At 44.0% G+C, this 23,615-nt stretch overlaps 2 protein-coding genes across 3 annotated transcripts in view; one reads left to right on the top strand and one right to left on the bottom strand.

Moving 5' to 3' along the window:
- Nucleotides 1-23,615, top strand: part of TRPC5 (transient receptor potential cation channel subfamily C member 5) — a 265,379-nt gene that overhangs the window by 180,743 nt on the left and 61,021 nt on the right. The gene's annotated exons all lie outside the window — the stretch shown is intronic.
- The window catches only part of TRPC5OS (TRPC5 opposite strand), a 73,352-nt gene that overhangs the window by 11,941 nt on the left and 37,796 nt on the right, over nucleotides 1-23,615 (bottom strand). The window contains exons 1-2 of one of the 2 annotated variants that reach the window (XM_015083805.3): nucleotides 14,126-14,449; nucleotides 4,875-4,921 (exon numbers count right to left, since the gene is read on the bottom strand). The gene's annotated coding sequence lies outside the window, so the exon portion shown is untranslated. Of the gene's footprint in view, nucleotides 1-4,874; nucleotides 4,922-14,125; nucleotides 14,450-23,615 lie in introns of those variants that run through there. The other variant, XM_053201576.1, reaches the window with a different exon arrangement.

Genomic DNA, 23,615 nt, shown 5'->3' with positions numbered 1-23,615 from the left:
CAGGTCACGATGCCAGGGTCGTGGGATCGAGACTCATGTCCGGCTCTATGCCGACTGTGAAACCTGCTCGGGATTCTCTCTCACCCACTCTCTCTGCCCCTCTCCTCCACTTATGCACTCTCTCTTTTTCTTTCTAAAATACAAAAATAATAATAAAAATAAAAACTGGAAGGAAGTACCAGATTTATCTCATAGATAGAACTGACATGACTTTGAACTTGGGTAAAGATATGAGAAAGCAGGACTGTCTTGTAACTCTTGCTCCCACCTAACCCTTTCAGGAGACCTGAGACCAATCAGGTAGGGAATCCTTGAGGATTAGTGGATCTTCCTAGCCTAACTCCTTCTTGCCTTTGAAGCACGTGCTTACTCTGGCTTCTAGCTCTGGCTGGTAAAAGCTGGCTACACATCAGACTGCTCACTGGCTATTATTCCTCCAGTGTATTTGTCAGCTGTGTGGAGAAGTCCCTCCACTTGACCTTATGGCAATGAATCTTTCAAAACATTAACTAGCGATTCCTTGGAAACACTTGGAAAGTGATTGGCAAAGTCTAAGGCAGGATAATGACGGCCATTACCCCGTGTCTGGCATGACTTCACCTGAACCAGCCCAGACTTCCAGATCTTCTCATGTGAATCATTTGGGTGAGAAAGGGGGCATGATATATATATAAATATATTTGTATACTTTTTATCCTCTACCGTCCTAGCTTGGATTTAGCCCTGAGTTCCAAGAATACTTCTCAGAAATTTGACACAAGCAAAACTAAGCACCAGTCAGGGCCTCCTCTGTTTCTGTGGCAAATGCCAGCTTGCCAGAAGAGACCCGATTCATTTCTTTTTCCACCTGGAAAAAAGATCAGAGGTCATATAGTTCTTCCTGCTGCCTGCAAACGTGCTTACTGCTTATCCATCAAAGGAAGAGTGTTTCTGTTTTTAAGGATCTCAAGATAAGAATCCATAACCTCCCTTGGCAGTTCATTCCAGTGTTTCATGGTTTCCTTCTACTGCTAATTGCATCCCCAGCACTTTCACATACATTAATTTATTTAATCCTGATAACATCCTGTGCAATAAGGATTATTCCTTTTCTTACGACTGAGGAAGTGAAAGACCCAAAGATGATAAGTGAGTTGCCGGGATTACCCAGCTGGTTAGTAGCAGAGCAAGAGTATGAATCTGATTCTTTGCTCTCTCGACCCTCTGTGCTGTCCCTTACACTGGGGTCTACCTAGTAATGCTCTGGGAGGAGCTCCCAATCACCAGCAGAATAAGCAGCAGTGTTAAGAAGGCAACAAGAACACAAGATGGCCGTGGTGGGTGGCTGACCAAGTGGCTCAGAGGACACAAGTCCCCTTGAGGAGAACCATTTCATTGTCCTCATCCTTACATACAATTGTTCCCAGGGTGCACCTACAGTTAGAACACTCTAGTGAAAAGGAAAGATGCCAAAAACCTAAAGGAACAGTAAAATCACCCAAAGACCATATACTGATCCATGGAAATAAAAAAATAACACTTCTCCATTTTTGACCTCTGAGACAGAATAAATTGGAGGAAGGGAGGCAGAGAAGATGCTTCTTAATACCCTATAAAGAAAAATGCTTTGCCCTCGGGCATGAATTTCTTATTTCCTTTGCCTCTGAAGATTTCAAACCTCCACCACTCGAGGTTCCCGAAGGGGCCAAAGGTTAGCATTTTAAACATGGGTGAATAGTTCATCCCATTATCTATATGCTTGGCACTCAGGAAAGCACATCAGGGCCACAGCTCTTTGGTCTGGCAAGAGCCCTCCCAATATGAGACCAGCCTGCTGCTCAAGTGAAAGCGAAAGGCTGGATGAAGTTGTCCTTTCAGGATCACTCACGGAATTCCCTATTTAATATTAGCTAGAGACAGGGGAATCTCAAGGCACGCTTGCTCGATATTACCAGGTTAAATATTTCTGTTCTAAAACACACACTTTTCATTAAATATAATGGCTACTCCACTTAAGTACCCTTGTCCAGGTCCCCAGTGGCTTCCACACTTGACATGGCTGATCACTCCCCAAGTCGTCCTCTTCTCCACTGATAGCTACTTCCTTGATGATCTCCTACAGGCTGTAAATAACGCCTATATGCAGATGGCTCCCAAGTTTATTTAGCTACTTCAGACTCTTCTCCAGAATTTCATCCTTGTATATCTAATTGCCTTCACATGTGGTATCTAAAACTCAGTATCCCCAAAACTGGATCCTTGGTCTTCCCTCCAAAACCTACTCTACCTATAGCCTTCTCCAGGTCAGTAGATGGCAAGTCTATCCTTCTAACTACTCAGGCTAAAAAATCTTGAGTTTATCTTTAACTCCATTCTTTCCCCCACAGTCCACAGCCAACATCCTTTTGGTCCTACCTTCAAAAGATTTTATTTTAAATAATTTTATTTTAAATAAAATCTAGGGGCGCCTGGGTGGCTCAGTCGGTTAAGGGTCTGACTTCGGCTCAGGTCCTGATCTCACGCTTCGTGGGTTGGAGCCCCGCGTCGGATTCTGTGATGACAGCTGGGAGCCTGGAGCCTGCTTCGGATTCTGTGGCTCCTTCCCTCTGCCCCTCCCATCCTTGTGCTCTCTCAAAAATACACATTAAAAAAATTAAATATATATATTCAAAATCTAATAACCCGTCATTGTCAACCACCACCATATACCTCTCACCTTGCTTATTTCGACAGCCTCCTGAGAGGATGTCCTGCGCCTCTCTCCAGTCTCTTCTCAACACGACAGCCAGAGTGATCTCTTTAAAATACAAGTCACACCATATCTCTCCTCCTCTAATGGCTCTGCGTTTCCTTCAGGCTAAAGAGAGCCCAGATCCTTATAATGGCCTGCGTGGCCCTCCCAGATGTAACCTGCAACTTCATTTCTACTTCTCTCCCCCTCCCTCTGTTCCAGCCCCTCTGGCCACTTTACCATTCCCCAAACTCTCCCAGCCCACTTCCTCCGTAGGCACTTTGCACTGGCTGTTCCTTCTGCCTGGAATGTTCTCAGGTCAGGTATCTGAATGACCAAATTCCTCACTCCCTTCAAACCCTTTGCTTACGTCTCACCTCCTCAGTGAGCACTACACATGCCACCCTTTTAAAAATTTAACTTCCCCTCCCCCACCTGGCATGCCTGGGTCTTCCTTATTCCTTATTCTGTTCTCTTTTTTCACGGTTCTTATAACGTATCACTTTCTATACATACCGTACAGCTTACTTATTTATCATGATTATTATTTTTTTAATGGCTCCCCTCTCTAGAAGGTAAACCCCAACAGGACAGTGATCTCTGTTTTGTTTAAGGGTGCCTAGTGGGTACTTAATAAATAGTTGTTGAGTGAATAACAGGACTAATAATCCTTTAACATTTTTATAGGACTTTATACTTTTTCTATGTTTTCACATTATTATTTCGTCATCTGATCTTCACGGTTACCATATAGCATAGACAAGGGCAACACAGAGTTTATTGCCTCCATTTTACATTTAGGAAAATTGACATCCAGAGAGTGAAGATGATGTCACATAGCTAGAATGTGATAGAATCAGAAACCTAGTTCTCTGCTCTTTTTCCATAGCCTCCAACGTTACATTGCAGAGTCCCCAGTCCTCAAGGAAAGGCCTTCCAGATCTTTTGTTAGGAGAGAGATATGCCCTGCCTATGCCACAATGCCTTGAAGCTAAATGTGTTTCACCAGCTCATGGAGATACAAACACATGAAGTCATCTAAAGACCTGAGTTCATGTGGGGAAGCACCATGTGAATGTCAGAGAAAATAATGCCATTCCCAAATGGCGCTCTCTTCGAGAAAGAAAGCAACGTTTGAATCTACCAGCTGCTCAGCAGAATAAATCATTTGTTTCTTGCTAACCAGCTCTGTCTTCCTCTCGCATGAGACAGTAAACCAAATCGTTCTCCAAAGCAACTTAACAGCAGAAAGCAGGAAATCCCAGTCCAAGAAATCATCTGCTACCAAAAGTGCATCTGAGTGGCCTCGTCCACAGTGCCACCATCCAAGCCACCGATCACCCACATTGAAAGCTCTCACCCTCTATCACTGCCACACAAGAAGAATGGAGGCTGTTTCTTTAAATGTACCACTGAAGAGGAAGCTGGTGTTGCCTTGGCAGAGGTGGGGGGGAACAGGATACTTCATGCTTGGCACATTGCTACCATTGGCATCCAATCCAGAAGCTGCTACATTCTGCGAGGGTGGCAACTATTTTGTCCTCAGGATAACATAGTGGAAGATACAGCTATATTTACATACAGGCTTTTTCACAGAGACACCTGTCACCCCTGGTAGGCTTACAGGAGGCAACAGAAATGGTACAGCCGGGAAAAGGCAAGCCAAGTTCTCAGTGCCTTCTGGCAGCTGAATCCACAGTAACGGAGAGGGAGGCCTGATCTCTTTCCCTAGTCCCCAAAATGTCATTACGACATGGATGCATCAAGTCGCCCTCCCAAGAATTACTGAGCAGACCAAGTTTACCTTCAGTGTCTCCATCCTTTGATCACAGCAGGTCAAGTACTTGAGGCTTGACTCTACTACCAAAGTCAGCTCTGCTGCCAGACTCCACAAACACCCCCCTGATGAGACGACAAGCATCAGTTCAATAAATAAACCTCAGGCTGGAACCGGAAGTGTCACTGCGAGTACAGCCACCAAATGCCTGAGGGACTTCAGATAATAGACGTAGGTAAGCACCTCTGACACCTGACAGACACGTACTGAAGTGTTTGACACTGAGGAAGGAGGGAGGATGGAGGAAAAAGAGGTTATTTTTAAAGGGGAAAGAAAAAGAGATTCGGAGGCAGAAGAAACTGAGTTCAAGTTTAAAAGGTTTCTTACCTTGGGCAGGCCACTTCAGCTCACAATAGATAACTCACTTTCCTGATCTGAAAAATAAGGATGATGATAACACATTGAGCAAGTATTACTTTTGTAACTTAGACAACTGTTAATTATGGGGAGATGCCCCTTTGCCGTAGCTTAAAAAAAAGAACAACCTGACTTTTGAATTCAAACATTTTGAATTTTGATTTTAACTCTGCCTTTGACACTGACGGGACAGCATCAAGGAAGGCACTTCCCTGTAAACTGGAATTTATTCATCTGTGTATTAGGGATGATGATAACAACCATCTCAAACAGATGCGCTAATAATCAAATGAAATAATGTTGAAAATCTGTTTTGTAAACTATAAACTAAAACTATACACTACAACTATGTTTTGTAAATTCCAAGGCAAGGAAAAGTTGTTTTTAAAGACCCTGACTAGAGCGACCAATCAGTCTGGTTTACCAGAGGCTAAGGGATTTTCTAGGACCCAGAACTTTGCTAAATATGGAAAGTCTTGGGCAAACTGGTATAAATTGGTTACGCTAGTCTTGACTAGCCTTGAACAAAGTGAAGGCCTAAATAGGCCTTAACTGGGATGACTAGGCCTTAACTAGATGTAGGCCCTGGCTTCCCCATAATTAAACTCTAACTAGGCATTAACTAGGCCTAGGCCCCGGCTTAGACTTAACTACACTCTGACTAGGACAAAGCTAAGTTTAGCCCCTTCTGGGCTTTAACTGGGTTAAATAGACCTTAAACAGACTCAGGCCCTTGTTATGCCTTAAATGAGACTCTGGCTATCTATGTCTTCTCTAGACTTAGGTCCTGGCTGCGCCCTAACTACACTCTGACTATATGTTAATGAGGCTTAGTCCGTGGCTAGGCTAAATGGGCTCTGACTAGGCTGATTAAGTCTTAGCTGGGCTTAGGAACTTGATATCCCTTAACCAGACTCTGACTATGGCTTCCCTAGGCCTTAATTAGACTCCAACTACACCTTGACTATACTTTGACCCTGGCTAGGATTTAAATAGGTTCTAGTTAGGCCTAAACTATGTTTATGTGGGCTGGCTAATCTTTAACCAGTCTTAGGCTCTGATTGGGCCTGAACTGAATGAACCCTAAGCCTCAGATGAGCCCTGACTAGGCCTTAACTGAGCTGATGAAGCCTCAACTGGGCTTTGGCCCTAGCTGGGCCTTAAATAAACTCACTAGGCCTTAACTTGACAAACTTGACAAACTATCCCTTAACTAGTCTCAGGCTCTTGCTATACATTTACTAGACTCTTCAGTTCTGAATAAACCTTCACTGGGCTCTGACTAGGCCTGAACTAGGCTTTACCCCTAGTTAGGCCTCAACTGGGCTGGCTAGCTTTTAACTAGGTTTGGGTTCTCTGAATACCTTAACAAGACTGACTAGGTTTGAATAACCTTAGGCCCTGGATCTGTCTCAAGTAGTTTCTGACTGAAACTTAAATAGAATTTGGACCTAACTGGTTTCTGACTAAACACAAACTAGGCTTAATCCACAGCTAGTCCTTTTCATACTCTGAGGAGATCTTACACCATGTTGGTTAGCTTTTAACTAGGCTTAGGCCCTGCCTATATCTTAACAGACCTCTGGGTAGGCCTTGACTAAGCTTAGGCCCTGGCTATACCTTAACTTGTTTCTGACTAATATTTAACTAAGGTTAGGCTTTATCTGGGCTCTGGACAGACCTTAAATAGGCTTAAACACTGACAAGGCTTTAACTAGAGTTTAACAAAATCTAAACTAGGCATACATCCTGGCTGGGCATTCACTGGGCTCTAACACTCAACTAGGCTGAAGCCCTGACTAGAACTTAACTAGCTCTGATTATAGTTTAACTAGGTTTCGACCCTAGCTAAGTCTTAACTAAGCTCTGACTAGAACTAAACTTTTTTTTATCCCCTTACTAGGACCTAAATAGACTAGGACTAGGACTTAACTAGGCTTGGGTCCTAGCTAGGCCTTACCTGGTGTTTGCCTGGACCTAAACTAGGCTAGGGCACTGATTGTGCTTTGACAACACTCTGATGAGGCCTTAACCAAGCTAGCTAGCTTTTAACTAGGCTTAGGACTTGGCTAAACTTTAATAAGACCCTAATAGGCCTTAACCATGCTCTGACTAAACCTAACTATACTCTGACTAGTAATTAACTACATTTAGGCTCTGGCTGTGCCTTAACTAGACTCTGACTAGACCTTAACTATGTTTAGGCCCTGGCAGGGCCTTAACTGTGTTATCTAGACTTTAACTGGGCAACTAGGCCATAAGTAGGCTTAGGCTCTAGTTTTATCTTATCTGGGCTGACTAGCCCTCAGGCTGACTAGGCCTTAACTAGGCTTTGAACCTGGCTGCGCCCTGGTTAGGCCTAACTATGCCAAGGCCATGGCTTAATTAGGTTTGAGCCCCAACTAGGCCTTATCTAGACTGTGCTCCTGAATAAGCCCTGACTTTACCTTAATTAACCATTGGTTAGACCTTGACTAAATTGCAGTTAATTGGACTGGACATGCCTAAGGCCTCTTTACTAAAAGTAACTTCAATTAAAAACTCCCTTCAGCTCGAGGCACCTGGGTGACTCAGTTGGCTAAGCGTCCAACTTCAGCTCAGGTCACGATCTCACAGTTTGTGGGTTTGAGCCCCACGTCAGGATCTGTGCAAACAGCTTAGAGCCTGCAGCCTGCTTCGGATTCTGTGTCTCCCTCTCTCTCTGCCCCTCCCCCGCTCACGCTATGTCTCTCAGAAATAAATGAAAATGTTGAAAAAAGTTTTTTAAAAAACCTCCCTTCAGCTCTCAACCCCACCCCCACTAGTTTGCCTCTGCCGTTACCTCAATTATCCTGCAGTTTCAGGCTGCACTCTTGGACATAAAAAAGAACGGACATAATCCTACCTTATCCAACTGCAACAGGAAATAAACTCGTTCTAGCCTCACTGCAGCCAGATGTATTTATACTGTAACACAGGAAGCAACCCCTGAATTGATAACCCCCCAAGAAACCAGGGGACCCTCTTTTAGGTAACACACGACCCGGAACCTTTTTGCTTAGTCAAGGTGGTCTTGCGACTCCTTCTAGGACACTTACATTTTGTAACAAGTTTGTAACAGATATAGAAGAAAGGGTTCTCCAGTACAGGAGGTACTAGGCATTCCCACAGCTTTTGCACGCAACCAAGTCCAGGAGGTACATCAACAACTTTGCATGTACCTCAAGTCCGGGATGTACATACATCAACAGCTTTTGCTGCAAGTGCAAGAGACACCTGCAGCTTTTGCATGTAACTCAAGTGCAGGAGATACCCCTACAGTTTTTGCAGTAACTCAAGTGCAGGAGATACCCCTACAGCTTTTGCCCTTATGTGCAATTGGCAGTTAAGAAGAAAGATGTCAAACACACCACAACTGCACTAAAGGGAGTATAAATAAGCTTCACAAGGCTGAACTCAGAGCATTTGTTCACTTTGGCTCAGCTAATCATTTTTGCCATCCTTCTCAACTTAAAGAGGCCTGTACAGTCCTATTAACCCTGCAAGTACAGGATGACTCACTATCAGCCCTGAATGAGCTAACTGAGATCTGTGGGTACTATCCATGGCAAGATTCACAGACTAGTGCCTGAACAGGGCCTGATCTTGTAGAATATAACCACTCCTTATATCAGGCTGCGTACCACAGTAGGTCAAAGGGACTGATCTGGGCCCTGGGATCTGGAAATTCATTCATTCATTCATTTATTCATTCATTAATCCCATAAAAGTGGATTGGTCACCTGCTATGTGCCTGATATGGTCCTGGGTTCTGGGAATATGACGGTAAGCACAAATAACCACAGCCCTAGCCCTCGTGGGGTTTTCATTCTAGAAACAAAACCAAGGGCAGGTCTGCACAGCAATGAGTTGAAGTGTAGATAAGAACAATCTGTAGCCTACAAAATCACAGGGCAGAGTCAAAAGTGATGGGAAAAGCTCAAAATGAAAGAATAGCTGAAGGAATTGGGGGGAAAGAGCTAGGCAAATGGCCAGGTGGTCAGAAAAACAGACAGCAGCAACAAATGAACACCATCCTCACTTTACAAAGATGGAAACAGATTGTTGCTGAAGATCACATGGCTGTAACTGGCCGAGATAGGATTCCAGCCCAGAACTGATGGACTCCAGAGCCCAAGTGCTTTCCAGGGTCACCACACTACAGGACTGATGTCTGGCCTTAGAAGCCTCAGAGAATGAAGGAAAGAGCTTTAAGGATCTTCAGATTCCTTTACTAAAGCCACTCATCACCAGCTCAGTCTTTATTATTCAGTTCTGCCCACTTCATGAAGATAGGAAAGAGATGATTTTGATGGGAAAGAAAGTGTGAAAATTTGGTGACAGACCTCCAGGCGTGTGGCATGGACAATGGCTGAAAAGGAAAAGATGGTTACAATTGTATAAAACCTCTGAGCTATGACCACTTTGGTGGGAAAAGAAGCAAAAAAGGACACTTCATGAAGATTCTTTCCTGGTAAATTACTGAGAAAGGGTAAGAATAACCAGGTTTATGACTGTTGAATGTAACAAAATTCTCTGAGGATTTACAGTAATCCCTGGGGTTGTGAGAAATGATAATGCTTAATAATCCATTCTGCAACAGAACAGTGAATTCTTGCATGTAAATATGCTATCTATATCAAACAAAAATAAAACTAAGTCTCCGGGAAACAAAAGCCTAGCCCTATCCCTTTAATTTATTCACCTTGACCCAATGATGGGAGGGAGTTCATTGCATAAGGGCGAAGAGGGGAATTCCAAGGTTATTCCAGGTACCCAGCCATCACTCAGTTAAGTCTTGGGAGATGCCAGTTGGTTCTGCATTTCTCCTCCCTCTCTCTCCTCAAAGTGAGCAACTTTGTAATGTTATAGAGAACCTCTTCTTTGGTGGCAGCTAAATTCTCTAGCCCTGCTCTCTGGTCAAAGTGTATAGTATATTCTTTCAATATTCTCCCTTCTTATTTATATTCTATATATTCAGTATAGTCTTCAATCCTCCTGGAAGATCCTGAAGGGACGCAATGTACTCTCCCCTCAAAGCCTGCTGGTAGGCTAACTCCAATATCCATTATCCGATGGGAAAGAAATACCTCCAATATCCATTGGGAAAGAAAATGGCTCCATCACCTGATTTGTCAGTGCCACAGAATTCAGAAATTCAATATCACACAATCAATGGTAGGCTTCCCGTTCTAGTTCTTTGATTGTTTCCTAGAATGAGAGGTATCTTGTCTTCTAAACCAGAAATAATGTGATAAGGAGAAAAAGCACACGCAGTATAAGAAACAAATGTGTTTTTCTAGCTTCTTCCACTCCTACCCCCACCATCACCACCACCACCACCACGTCATCCCGGGCAAGACATTTATACCTTCTGGTCCACAGTTCTTCCTTCTATAAAATGGAATCGCTTACCCATTTGAAAAACAAAATGGAGAGAAAGTGGACCAGATAAATGAATCACATTAGCATAGTGTATAGGAGCACAGACTTTGGAGTTAGAATGGGTTTGGACCGCAGCTCTGTAACTTTGTAGCTATATGCCCTTGGCATGTGATTTAACGTCACTGAGCCTCATATTTTCTGTCCTGTAAAAAAGAGGCCAGATACTGATAATATCTATTCCATAAGGCTTTCATGGAGCCAAAATCCAAGAATATATGGAAAATTCTTAGTTCAATAAATTAACATGCTCCAGTAAGAACCAGGAAGAATGAGCTATTCCTTGCTCAACCTTACTCCTTTTATTCATAACACTTTTTGGTGTCTTAAGAGTATTTATCATGTACTCGATAAAAATGTACTGACTGGTTTATTGCACTTTCCCAGAGAGCAGCAGTAGGAAGATTCATAGGACACTATCAAGGAACCTTCTGAAGTTCTGGAAAATGGTGATAGGACAGGACAAGATATCAGTTTTTTTCCTTATCCTCACCCCCAGTCAAGCTCAACCCACATGAAATGTCTTTGGGGAACCATGGGCCCACTGGGATGATACATAAAAATGTCAGGAAGACACTTCAGGTTTAACCTAAAGAATGAGAGCCCAGGACTCCTGGGTTCTCCACTCTACTCAGGCACTGAAAACTCCTGTACCTTTATTTTATACATCTTCTCTTTCTCCGAGTTCCCCAACCTCTGACCATTCTCTGAGGAGGCTACAGACAGAGTTATAATATAAATATTTGAAAAACACTTTGAAAAGAATGAGTATTATTAACTACTAGTTACACGTTGTGAACAAATTAATAAATGCTTCGCTTACAGTTGTAGAAACATTACAAACCACTACTGTAATTAGATGTCTCTGGCTTTGCTTTGATATTCAGGATCATAAGGGAAGTGTGTTGACATCATTTCAGTACTTTGTGTTTAAGTGCAAGCACTGAGCCATTAACTCACTTTTGCATATTGGGCAGGATAAGTATCCCAGAACAAAGACTTATCCTGCCCAATATGCAAATACCGTGGAGGTCGAGAAGATGTGAACTAGAGAATCTTTCCACCCTTCCCAACTTAACAACTAGCAAATATTCTTGAAGGCCTTTCTTGTGGGCACTATGGGTGATCTAAGCCATGGTCTCTGCCCTAGGCAAGCTCAGAGTTTAGGAGGGAGACTAAACATGCACACTGAAGCTACTAGAAAATAAAGAAGTATATCACACATAGTTATATTTTTTCCTACATAGTGTGGTATAGCCCCTGGTGCTGTGGGGACTTTGAGAAGGAGGAGAACAGCAGGCATGGCAATAATTCCAAAAAACTTAAGAAGAGTTGGATCTTGGGGTGCCTGGGTGGTTCAGTCGGTTAAACGTCCAACTCTTGGTTTTGGCTCAGGTCATGATCTCATGGCTCGTGAGTTCCAGCCCCGCGTCAGGCTCTGTGCTGACAGAGTGGAGTCTGCTTGCTATTCTCTCCCACTCTCTCTCTCTCTGCCCCTCCCCAGCTTGTGCTCTCTCTGTCTCTCTCTCTCTCAGAAAATATACATAAAAAAAGAGTTGGATCTTGAGCTGGTATTTAAAGGAGAAAACTATTCTTTCCCTTCCCCTCATTGGTGGGAGAAAGACGAATCTATGCTACTCATACTTCCTTTCTTCTCTTTCTCTGATCAGCATCTTCTAATCTGATTTCAGAACGCCACAGACTCTAGGACTCCACAGAAACTGTTGTCTTATAGGTGATCAGTGATACATGAATTACCAGAACCAATCTCCTGTCCTCAATATTAATCTTCCTAACCTCCACCCTTTTGAAATTCCCTTCCTCCCTGACATTTTTTCACATCATCATCCCTTCTGGTTCTCTTTTGCCCTCTTGTGGCTCAGCCTCAGATTTCTTTCCACAACCAACCTGTACAGGTACAGGTGCCTCAAAGGGCAGCCTGCTGTCTTATTCTTACTCACTCACCTCTTACTCTTAGTCAATGATGTTATTCATTCATTTATGTTCACAAGGATCTAGAATTGTACAGGTGATTTGAGAGAGGTATAATCTCATGCTGTGTATTCTCCCTTAGTTATTATCCCCAGTCCTGTAGTGTCACCCATCTTTTGTCATAGGCAACCCCCCAAACTATGCCTCTTGACTCTGATGTCATTTGTACACACCGCTTCTACATGCCCAAACACCTCCCGGACACTGTCTGCATACACCTCCAATCCAACATATCTTTTTTTTAATCTTTTTTTTTTTGAAAGAGAAAGCAAGCAGGGGAAGAACAAAGGGAGAGGTAGAGAGAAACTTAAGCAGGCTCCGTGCCTAGCGCAGAGGCTCGATCTCACAGGGCTCGATCTCACAACCCTGAGATCATGACCTGAACCAAAATCAAGAGTTAGATGCTTAACCGACTGAGCTACCAGGACCCTGCCCCCAACCCCCCACAACAGATCCTAAACTTAGTGTGACCAACTCATCTCAGTTTGCCCAGGACTTTCCAGGTTTGAGCACTGGAAATCCCATGTCCTGGGAATTCCTTCGATATCAGACAAACCTGGACCATAAGTCAACCATACCTAAAACGAACTTATCAGTATCTGTCCCAAACCCAGTCCTCCACCAGTTCCCTTATATGACATAATGGCAGAGATACCCTCAACTCTCCTTTACCTTACACCCCTTCGTGCAGCTGAGTGCCAAATATTGTCATATCCACCTCCAAAATATCTCCATAATCATCGTCTCCTTTCAACTCCCACCACTCTAATTCAGACCCTGTTACCTCTCACTTGGAAAGTTACAACAGACTCCTAATCAGCCCCCCACCATCTCCAACCACTCTGCCACCACATCGCCATCCCTTTTGCCAGTTAATCTTCCATATGGCCAAGATTGGGAGAGCATTCTGCAACACAAATCTGAGCACACATAGGTAATCGTCTCAGCAATATGAGGTCTTGCAAACTGAATCCTAAGAATAGTGTTAAACCAAAGCTCCCCGGTATTTGGGCATGGTGACTACACAGTGTGATACCTAAGAAATGTGGCTGTGAGTGACTAAAATGCCCCCAGTAATATTAAGAACTGTAAGAAAAAGGGAAAAGCAAAGCAAAGCAAAACCAACCACCATATTCTTCAGAAGCCCAGCATTTCTGAGTCTGTTGGTTACAATTTTGTACCTCATTTCTTCAGAGAAGCATATGACAACCACAGTTAAGGCAAGTAAGCATTGCTAAGGAAGCCTGGGTAGTGTAGATCAGTTATGACCTTGATCCTCATTGGAAACAGAATCATCTGGAAGTTACATTACACAGAAACTAAGATAGCTTGAGAGAGAATCCACTTGCTCCCTTAGGCTATTAGGTCTTAACTTGTCTGTGGTCCTCCTCCAAATTGTGGTTGCAAGAGCCATAGGCTTTCCACCCCCGGCTGGCAAGAAACAAAGAGAATTGGCTTGAATGGTATTTCTGTCAGTGACAGGAAATATGTATCCCATTTGAATAATGGACACAGGGCTCCAAATATAGATTATAAGAAGTGAAAACTGACATCTGAAAGAGAAGGGCAAGTGCTTTCCCCAAAGGGGAAAGAGAGCTCATCCCTTCCTCCCTTAGCAAAACATATCTATGCTCAGTGTCCTCTCCAACACTTGCAAGTGGTGAATTGTTTATGAAGGAACTCATCTTGGGAGTGAAGGGTTGCCCTTCACAGAGTCATTAGAAAAAGATGGCCCTCAGAAATAGAAATGCCATATCCCAATGGCTTACCTGTCTACTGTAGGAGCTTCTATCACATTGCAAGTAACTTCCTCTTTCGTCTGGGTAATTAAGAGATGGTGGCCACCGAGCAGAAGGTCCCCTGGCTAAATCCCTGCCTTTCTCTTCCCAAGTTCTCTTCTACAGTCCTTCTGTTGTTTAGGAGGAGATTGAAACATTGAAGCATTTCATTTATCTCCCAAAGACCTTGCTTCTGATATTCATTATCCCTTCACACACACACACACACACACACACACACACACACACACACACACATCCCTTCTTTGTTTAATAGTAGCAAGACCTTCTTTCTCCCTAAACCTGGGAGATGCAGGTCATGGTCTCTGCCCTACAGGAGTTGAGAGTCTAATCAGGGAGACCAACCAAGCACAACTGAGAACAAAATGTATCCCAAGTCTTCTTTTTGTTTTTTCTATACCTGCTACAGGAACTTGGAGAGTGGGGAGGTTAGCACACACTGAAATCTTGAAGAAAATTTCAAAATTTTCAAAAAATTGGAATCTGAGTCCATTTGAGGGTAACACTGGGAGAGAACTTTGAGGATTAAAGAAAAAAAACCCACAGAATGGGGGTGCACATTCTCTCTTGCTCTCTCTTTCACATACACACACACACACACACACACACACACACACACACACCTCACTTTGGTCACATATTATGGTTCAGGCTTATTCAGGATTAAAGCATTAAACAGCTTATCCCAGAGTAAATCCTCTGCTGACAACCATCCTCTAGGCCAAAACCACTATCTATGTTCACTGCCCTGCCCTACTGATGCCCCACCTCTCCCTCCAGCCTCAAACTTCAGTCTTTTATTCAGCAAACCCAAGGCCCTAGAAAAGTCAGCAAGAAATAGGAACAAAACAAATTCAAGTGTTTGGTATTTAAGTGACACTCACTATGTGCCAGGCACAGAGTTCTGTCTGTCTACCCACTGTCATTACTACTCCAAATAATTCAACTATCATTTTTTAAGAGTTTACCATGTGCCAGGCATCCAGTCACTGTGCTAAATACCTTCCACACATCGTATCTCATTTAGCACTCTCAGCAATCCTAGGAGATACTGTTCCCATTTTACAGATGAGGAAACTGAGGCACACAGACGTAAAAGGACTTGTCAAAGGGCATGCTGTTAATAAATGGCCAAGCCAAAGTTTGACCATAGCTCCAACTCCAAAGTCTACATACCAGAGACCGTGTAGTATGGTGGGTAGAATGAGGGGTCAGCAAGTTTTTCTGTAGTAAAGGGCCAGAGAGCAAATATTTTAGGCATTGTAGTCCATATGGTCTCTGTTGTAATTACTCAACTCTGTCACTGTAGCACAGAAAGAGCCATACATAATATGTAAACAAATGAGTAGGCTGTATTCCAATAAAACTTTATTTACACAAATAGGTAACACCCTGGATTTGGTCCCCAGGTTGTAGTTCGATGACCCCTGGGTCAGAGCACCTGCGGTATACTCCGATAGGCCTGGGCTCAAGACCTGGTTCTCACCACTTACTAGACAAGTTCTTTAGTCTCTCTGTGTCTCCATTTCTTCATCTGTAAAATGGAGCTCATACCTCCCTCAATGAGTCATTCTGAGAATTCAGGATGAAAAGAATGAATAAATACAAAGCTCTTGGCATATAGGAAAGCACTCAATAAGTCATTAATAAAAGCCCACCATAAGGCTGGTCCCTAGAGGGAAGGAAGAAGGACAGGGGTTAGGATACATGCTGCTGTCTTTAAAATCAAGCCACCAAGGCTCCAATGGTCTTGGTACTCAGCAGTAATAAGGAACCCCCTTAGGATACCAGCTAATTCTGCTCCCCTCCAGCTACATTCACCTTGTTCCTTTATGAGTTTTTACATTCCTGTTTTAGTCATTAGTGAGAAAGTCTCCTGGTTTCATTATAGCTCTTGTCAGGCCCTGGGAACCACGTCATGGTGGGCGGGGGAGGGAGGCAGGAATATAGTTTTGTCTTTATTTGTTAGGGGTTTTCCTTCAGGGATGAGGTTCTGGCTGCTTATGTCCCAAGTACCCAGCACAGGGCCTGGCACGGAGTAAGGTGGTAAGGAAATGCTGCTGGTTTCATTGAACTGGCTTTGGAGCAATCCTGCCTGGAAGCAGAAGGGAAGTGACTTGGTAAAAGCCCTCACTGCACTGAGGATCCCTGTTTTCTCCACAAAAGGGAGAGAGAACATGTGCATGTGGCGGGGGAGGGCATGGGAGCGTGAGGGTTGGTTGAGAGAACAGAGAAGTGCAGAGCATCCTGTCCCTGGGTTACATCAAGTACACAGGAGCCATGTTGCAGTCGTCTCTCCAGGCCATCCTCCTCAATAATCACCCGGGGCAAGCCACCTGGAACAAGTTTTTTGTTTTTTTTAATTTTTAATGTTTATTTATTTTTGAGATAGAGATAGACAGAGGACAAGCAGGGAAGGGGAAGAGAAAGAGGGAGACACAGAATCTGAAGCAGGCTCCAAGCTGTGAGGTGTCAGCACAGAGCCCGAGGTGGGGCTCGAACCCACAAACCGTGAGATCACGACCTGAGCTGAAGTCGGACGCCTAACCGACTGAACCACCCAGGTGCCCCTGCCTGGAGCAAGTTTTGTGCTTTGACCCCAAACCATACTGAGAGAATCTTCCATCTCAGCTTTAGAGAGTCCCCTGAGATACCTCAGCTTGGCAGTCAGCCCCCCCAAAATCCACCCTTCCTGCAATCCTGACTTGCCAATCTTTCTCAATCAGTAATTCTCTCCTTCAGGGCGCCCGGGCGGCTCAGTTGGTTAAGCATCTGACTTCAGCTCAGGTCATGATCTCGCGGTTCGTGGGTTCGAGTCCCACGTCGGGCTGTGTGCTGACGGCTCCGAGCCTGGAGCCTGATTCCAATGCCGTGTCTCCCGCTCTCTCTGCCCCTCCCCTGCTAGCACTCTGTCTCTCGCTCTCAAAAATGAATTAAAAAAAAAAAAAAAAGAAATTCCCTCCATCTACCGAGTTGTCCGGCTTCCTCTAAAATATGGCTTGCATAATAATCCAGTTTTTCACCCTGGAATTTGTTAGAGTTATTTATGGGCTCTGACTATATGGCGAGGTCTGTACTGACTCCAGTTGGATGCACTGTCTAGGGAGGCCTCTGTGAAGTCACACAGACAGTCACTTCAAGACTATCCAAGAAGCAATGATTCTCCATCTCATAATAATGAGAGCCATAATGATGAAAATAGCTAACACTGAATGCCTCTTTGTCTAATTCTCAGAATAATCCATGATGAAAATGCTATAATAATGTTTCTTTCCTCGTTGCCAGGCACTGAGTTAGCTCTCTTCATCTTTAGAACAACCCTATGACATGGGTTACTAGCATAATCCTCATTTTTCAGATGGGGAAACTGGAGGCCAGAAAGATTAAGCAACTTGCCCAAGGTCATCCAGCCAGGAAGTTGTGGAACTGGAATTTGCACCTCGGGTCTGTCTGTCTGACTACAGAGGCCATGCTGTCATTTCACCTTATTAGAAATATCTTTATGTATGAGGCCTATATTGCACCGACAAGCTACCAAAGATGTATGAGGAATGCTATCTTCCTTTTGTTTAGTGTTGAGAATGTTCCCAAGCACTTTCCCACCCATGAGCCATTCGATTGTCAGGCGAGCCCTGTGAGGAAGGCAGGGTGGGTGGCGACCACCTATTGCATAGATAAAAGCCCAAACACAAAGACTTGCCCCAAGACCCATCACGAGTCACACGCCAAACCAGAGGCAGAGTTCAAGATATATGTTTCCAGGGGCTCCTGGGTGGCTCAGTCCCTTGAGTATCTGACTCTTGATTTTGGCTCAGGTCACGATCCCAGGGTCGTGGGATCAAGCCCCACATCGGACGGCACACTCAGCATGGAGCCTGCTTGGGATTCTCTCTCTCTCTCTCTCTCTCTCTCTCTCTCTCTCTCTCTCTCTCTTTCTCTCCCTCTACCCCTCCCCTGCTCTCTCTTTCTCAAATAAAAAAAAAAAGATAGATGTTTCTGAAATGTGTTCTTTCTTATAGCTAGGGGTTAAGTTTCCTCCACCTTTCGTGCTGAAAATTTCCAAGTGGGCAGCTCACAGCAGGTCATGAAACTTCTAGCCAAGCCTTCTTATAAATGTGAAAACGACTTGGGTGTTACCTGACTTAGTCTCCTTTTTTGCCCCAGTTCTTCAGGATCTGCAATGCCTGAACATATTTGTGACCTGATGAAAAAGGAGGGACCTCGGCCCTTAAGAATGAGATACACTGAAGGCATGAACACATCTCACCATAGATCTCTCCACTGTTTTATGTAGTGAACAATTACAAGTCCACAATTCCGATATTGACCAAGTCCTGAATCAAAAAACAATTTTTTAATAAATTTCCTATCAAAATGCATGTGGTGGCAAAACATGAGACGAACTGATGCAAGGCGATTTATTGTCTTTGTTTATCCCGATGCGTCTAAACATTCACAGGTTTCACTGCTGACATTTTTTTAGATGTTTTCTAGGAAGAGAGAGTGCCTGCACACACGTGTGGGTGAGGGGCAGAGTGAGAGGCAGAGAGAGAATCTTAGGCAGGTTCCATGCTCAGCAAGGAAGTTGATGGAGGGCTCGATCTCACGACCCTGAGATCATGACCTGAGCTGAAATCAAGAGTCAGACACTTAACCGACTGAGCCACGCAAGCGTCCCCCACTGCTGCAATATTAATGTGTCTGACTACAGTAGGATTTCCAGATAAAATACAGGCCACCTGGTTACATTTGAATTGCTGATAAACGGTGAATCATATTTTAGTACAAGTTTGTCCCCTTACAATATTTGGGACCTACTTACACTGAAACATGTTTCACTGTTTATCAGCAATTCAAATATAACTAGATATCTTGTATTTTTATTTGCTAAATTTGGCAACCCTAATTATGAGTGCTGCCTTAAATCCCACTGGGGGTGTTACCTAATATATGGTACAAACAGCATATTATGGTTCTAAAATCTGGCAAATTTAGAATTGCAAAACACATCTGTCCTCAAGGATTTTGGAATAAGTACTGTGGATCTGTGGGCCTGTAGCATCCTCCCAGCACTGGGCTTGGAACTGCCAGGGCACCCAACTCTCAAAGACTCATGCCATCAGAATTGGTTGCCTCTTTGGCTCTCATTATATTTTGCCCCCATCTTGGCTTTAGTGAGTTTCCAGGCTCTCCTCTTCAATTGCCCTGCCATGCAGGTGCACTTGCTCCCTCCCAGGTGAGAAGTTTGCCAATACAGCCTCCTCTTTCCTTCTAAAATAAAAAAAATTAATGTTTATCTATTTTTGAAACACACACACACACACACACACACACACACACACACACAGTGTGAGCGGGGCAGGGGCAGAGAAAGGGAGAAACAGAATCTGAAGCAGGTTCCAGGCTCCAGGCTGTCAGCACAGAGCCCGACAGGGGGCTTGAACTCACAAACCTCGAGATCATGACCTGAGCCCAAGTCCGACGCAACCGACTGAAGCACCCAGACACCCCTTCTCTTTCCTTCTAGAACTCCCCCCGCCCCCCCCCCACCACCCTTGGAAGTGGAAGTGAGCTCCCACCGCTCTCTGCTGCCATCTCATGGCTAGAATAAGCCATTGTGATCGGACTTAATTCCGCACACTACATGCTTTCAAGAGCCTAGCACCTCTAACACAGGAGAATTATGACACCTGCCAGGAAACCCCATTTAGCAAATTCCAGCTGCTGTGTATATGTGCAAATGGAAAACTATATTTTTTAAATATGTATTCTAAAACCAAGTTTTCAGCATCTAGCTTCACCTTCCTCCAGTTAGTTCAAATTAGTGAGCCTTAGCTCAAACTTGAAATTAGAGGAATGACTGCCAGTTGACTTATTTTGTGAGACTGAACTTGTGTTGCCTTTGATATCAGTATCCTTGTTCAAGAACCATGTCCACTAGGTAATTGCAGCAACAGCCAACCGAGTACAAAATGTCTCAGTAATCCCTGGGGCAGTACCACATCTCCCTCTCAAAAAAAAAAAAAAAAATCACCACGGATTAGTGATCTGAGTGAGTAAATATCAAATTGTTAGAGACTACATGCAAAATGTGGGGGCCACTTTTGAATTGTAACCTGGGCCTAATCTACTTGCCAAAACCTATTTCTTCGCCTCTGGTAAAAAGCTGAACCACTTGGTAACAGTACGGCTCAGCGAGCTCACTGCAATGGTAGGTGTTTTGAACATTTTTCCCTCTTTGGAAAATTTTGTATCGCCATCGATTTCCTTTTTGGGCGTTTTTGTCATCAAAGCCCAGCTTGATTGGCAACTATAAAACAAACCAACAAAACCTGTTCTATCTCAGATCATTTTTGCCGGCTGGCTTTTTAAATACACCCTTATACACAATCGGACTCTTTTTTGAAGAACTGACATCTGATGCAGTGAAAGTTGGGCCTATTCCAATGTGCAGCCCCTCCCTCACTGAGGGAGAAGAAGGTTCTTGAAACATCGGTAGACTTCTTCAAACCACCAAGAAAGGCCCTTCACTCCGATCCTGCCATAGTTGGGACCTCAATTTTTCTTGCAGATCCTTCTACTCTGGAAAGGGATGAAGGGGTGGGGGGAGATTCACTCTCACATTTCAGATTTTCTCATCCTTTGAATGTACTAAAGGAAGAAGTGTTTACAGCGGTAAATCCCCCAACTTGAAGTCAGCTGATCTCTTTTAGGAAGCAAAGACAACTCATTGCCAATCACTTCAAGGAACAACAGGCCTGTACTGTTTAACAAACCTCTAAATGCTAAACATATGTCAAGGTGACCTTTCTTCCAGTCTCATCTACTGCACTTTTATACACACCCAGCAGTTGACAATCATGTGAAAATCACCAGTGAGGTGACTCAGTGTGGGACTGGCTTGGTCTATCCTGATCTAATGTTTCCCTTGCTGACAGCCTCCATGGCATGGAACAGAGTGGTTTGTGGGAATTAAGAAAGATTTTTCTCCTTTGATCATTGCCTGTTCCTAGTAGAGCCACTGGAAACTCACTGCTACTGTCTTGTTTTTTCTCTGCCTCATGGTCTGGCTTACTTGTCAAGAGCCCACACCCCCCACCCCTAGATCCTCTGTTCCTACCAAGGGACTTCTTTTCACATTCCATTGTATCTTCAGAGACTAGGGACTCAATCAATAACCAGGGAAGTGTATCCCTAGTTCACTACTCTTTTTTTTTTTTAAGACATATTGACTTTATTTTTTTAAGTTTATTTACTTATTTTGAGAGAAAGAAAAAGAGCGTGGATGCAAGCAGGGGAGGGGCAGAAAGAGGGAGAGAATACCAAGCAGGTTCTGCGCTGTCAGCACAGAGCCTGATGCAGGGTTCAATCCCATGAACCATGAGCTCATGACCTGAGCCAAAACCAAGAGTTGGACGCTTCAATGACTGAGCCACCCAGGCGCCCCCCTCACTCATTACTCTTAAATGAGCACTTACTACAGTGCTTGACACATAGTAAGTACTCAAATGGCAATTTTTGTCTCATTAGTGTCTAACCTCTCTGAGCCTCAGTTTTTCTCATCTGTAAAGTGGGTGTAAAGGTAGTAGCAACTTCTTGGGTTTGTTAATACATATATAGTGCTTTTAAATGTATCCAAAACATAGGAAGTTCTGTGTACATTTAATCTGTGACTATTATGCCCAGTATTAGAGAAATACCTTGAGGGCACACAGAATATGAGGTGAAAAGAGAAGTGTGTGTGTGTGTGTGTGTGTGTGTGTGTGTTTTGGGAGATTTGGGGGACAGAAAGTTCCATTTGGGTTATGAATCTGAAATGCCCACTGGGGATTGAACATTCAGGTCTGAAGTTTAGCAGGAAAGCAAAGAGGAGAACTTTCTCACTTTAACAAGCACAGTAAATATCTGCAAAGCCTTTTGAGCTATGAAATGTCACACAACAGACAAAATTGCCCCCCGCCCCCGCTGCTTCAGAAGCTTACCATGGGAGAGGGGCACCTAGGTAGCTCAATGGGTTAAGCATCTGACTCTTAATCTTGGCTCAGGTAACAATCTCATGGTTCATGAGATTGAGCCCCATGTCGGTGTGGAGCCTGCTTGGGATTGTCTCTCTCCCTCTCTTTGCCCCTCTCCCACATGCGCTCTCTCTCTTTCTCAAAATAAATAAATAAACATTTTTTTTTTAAAAAAGAAGCTTACCATGTAAGAAAGCCAAATCACGTGTTCTACATAAAAGTAAGTGTAACACAGGTCAGGCTCTAAGAGGTACCATAAGGAAGAAGCAAAGTAGCCTGTGCTTAAGGAGGAGGGATCGCCTTTGGCTGGGGCAATCAGGGAAGGCTTCCAGAAGGAAGTGAGATTCTCTGATTTGAATGCTTCTCTACAGCCTTTCCTTCTGACTCTAGTGCCTGCTGATTTGTCCTTTCTCTGATTTCCCTGAGTTCCTAAGTTGCTGTGCCTCACAACAATGTAGTCAGCTTTTCCTAATGCTAAATGGATCCAGTTTGAATGACTATACTTTATTCCGGCCTTTCTTTTTTTAATGTTTATTTATTTATTTTGAGAGAGTGAGTATAAACGGGGTGGGGGCAGAGAGAGAGGGAGACAGAGGATCAGCAGCGGGCTCTGCGCTGACAGCAGAGAGCCCGACGCGGGGCTCGAACCCATGAACCGTGAGGTCATGACCTGAGCTGAAGTTGGAGACTTAACCAACCGAGCCACCCAGACGTCCCTCTGACCCTTTTTTTTTATGAAGCAGTGTTAACAGAAAACCAAAGGGGGCATAGCTTTTATAATCATGTCTTTACTTGACAAAATCTCCCGGTTTGGAAGGGAGTGGCTTTCACCGGTCTGTGGCCCCCGGCCATCTGAGAACATGACACTCTTACCACCTGCCCTGCTCTTGCAGGCATCTGAACACAAACATTGCTGTCGTGTTACTTGTTTCATGTGAGTTTGGCTGGTCAGTCAATGAGATCCTGCAGGCCAGAATCACCATGGGTCCCTCTTGTTGTGACCCTCTTCCCACGCACCACACAGAGCTGGACACAGAGCAGGTGTACAGAAATACCTGTTGAAACGCCTAAGTTGAATCGTGTTGATCTCGTGTTCCCTTAGCAATGAGCAAGTCAGAATGTCTTCTGCTTTGAGTTCAGCATGCGAATCAAACGTGAAAGTTACATGATTATTTAGACTGCTGTAGGAACAGGGGCAGCTGGGTGGTTCAGTGGGTTAAGTGTCCGACTCTTGGTTTCAGCTCAGGTCACAATCTCACGGTTTGTGAAATCGAGCCCCATGTCAGGCTCTGCACTGACGGGCCAGAGCCTGCTTGGGATTCTCTCTCTCCCTCTCTGTCTGCCCCTCCTCTGCTTGAGCTCGCCCTCTCTCTCTCTCTCTCTCTCTCAAAAAAATAAACATGTTTTTCAAAAAATAAACAGATGTAGGAACAAAAGTCGCATAC

Source organism: Acinonyx jubatus, chromosome X (genome assembly GCF_027475565.1).
Source record: "Acinonyx jubatus isolate Ajub_Pintada_27869175 chromosome X, VMU_Ajub_asm_v1.0, whole genome shotgun sequence".
NCBI lineage: Eukaryota > Metazoa > Chordata > Mammalia > Carnivora > Felidae > Acinonyx > Acinonyx jubatus.
Note: the sequence above shows the minus strand (reverse complement) of the source record. Positions and strands in the feature narration are given on the sequence as shown.